This window comes from Temnothorax curvispinosus, unplaced genomic scaffold, assembly GCF_003070985.1.
Source record: "Temnothorax curvispinosus isolate PA1 unplaced genomic scaffold, ASM307098v1 QBEX01004761.1, whole genome shotgun sequence".
Taxonomy (NCBI): Eukaryota; Metazoa; Arthropoda; class Insecta; order Hymenoptera; family Formicidae; genus Temnothorax; species Temnothorax curvispinosus.
Window position 1 is genome coordinate 163 of NW_020214541.1, and position 649 is coordinate 811.

Below are 649 nucleotides of genomic sequence, written 5' to 3' on the forward strand. Positions count from 1 at the left end.
CTTTTACAAAGAAAAGAAAACGAGAGAAAAGAAGTAATAGCTTTGTAATGCAAAACGGAGATAAAAGCAAATAGAGATCAACTAATATATGTGCTTTCATTCTGACAAAAAAAATGATGCGAAAAGATAAGATATCTCCCTGAGAACGTTAGTTTGTAGAACCAATTAATCATTTTCGATAATTTCATCAATAATTTTTTAATTAATGTTAAGAAAATATTAGAGACTATTCTGTAGTTTTTAAACACAGATTGAACAAACATGAATTTTTTTGATTGGGATAACGTTAAAATCTTAAATATATAAAGAATTCATTACATACATTAAAATGAGTATCTCCAAAATGTTTTACATTAAAAGACGAAGGAACATTAGATCTTTGTAATGATTATTCTCATATTATCGAGAGACTTCCATACAACTGCCATCTGTTTTATTTATTAACTTGTTTTTATTTATTAACTAGCTTTATTTCTTTTACATACGATGCTTCATTATATTATACAGTGTATAAAATATATACTTTATTTTAATAGATTTGCAAGTTGTATTCACATAGTTGCCGAAAGAACAAGATGTACCATATCGTTGGTAGAATAAACATTGCGTATTTTTCTTCTAATTCTCACATACGTATTAATTTAAAAAT